We start from the raw sequence: 973 nt of genomic DNA, 5'->3' as shown, positions 1-973 counted from the left end.
TTATATGTATATATGTATACATATATATGTATACATATATATGTATATATATGAATGTACATATATATGTATGTATATGTGTATATATATATATATATATACGGCAAATAAGAAAGTGGAGAGGATACAAAACGGACATACATCACCTGCTAAACTTTCCAGTATGTCTATTTATTCCTGTGTATTAGAATGTGTTAGATGAATACATACACATTTATTAATGATTTGCTGTACCCAAATCATTATACTAAGATGTACTTCACTCACATCCTCATGTTTGTTCTAGTTCTTATTCCTATTCTTTACCTTCTCTTTTTTGAAAAGACAAACACACTGTATCTATTATTAACTGTTTTTATATGTGTTAGCCCTCCCAACCACTTAGATCCTCTGAAGAAGCCTAGAGGCACATTCATTGTCCAAGTCTTACCTGCTGATCCCTACATAACACTGTAGAGGTGGAGACAACCTGGAAGATTTCGTTGCCTCTTGGCAGAAACGGCCGTAAGGAACTAGCACCTACTGGCAATCTGCTCATTTGCTCATGTACTCATTCAAACACCTGCTCCTATATGATTATATGTTTCCACACCCTTGTTCTCGCAATTACCAACTCTTTATATTTGATATGCTGTACTACTAATAAATGTGTATGTATTTATCTAATATATTCTAATACATTGGAATAAATAGACGTACTGGAATGTTTACCAGCTGATGTCTGTCCATTTTGTATCCTCTCCACATTCTTATTTGGCATATAAATCAAGGGTAAACCAGTTTTTATCCCTGCTCATATATAACACTCAATTACAAGATTGCCATGGAATAACTAGCACTTGGGCATGACAAATTTGGTACACTACCAACAGTATATTGGATAGGTACTCTCCCTTAGTTGGTTTCTCAACCTCTAACTCACACAGAAATATATTTATATATATATATATATATATATATATATATATATATA

General features: G+C 32.6%; 1 protein-coding gene across 1 annotated transcript in view; it reads left to right on the top strand.

Moving 5' to 3' along the window:
* LOC106874390 (uncharacterized) overlaps nucleotides 1–973 on the top strand; it is a 280,957-nt gene that overhangs the window by 133,699 nt on the left and 146,285 nt on the right. The gene's annotated exons all lie outside the window — the stretch shown is intronic.

Source organism: Octopus bimaculoides, chromosome 5, assembly GCF_001194135.2.
Source record: "Octopus bimaculoides isolate UCB-OBI-ISO-001 chromosome 5, ASM119413v2, whole genome shotgun sequence".
In the NCBI taxonomy this organism is placed as follows: Eukaryota; Metazoa; Mollusca; class Cephalopoda; order Octopoda; family Octopodidae; genus Octopus; species Octopus bimaculoides.
This window is presented reverse-complemented; position numbering and strand designations above follow the sequence as displayed.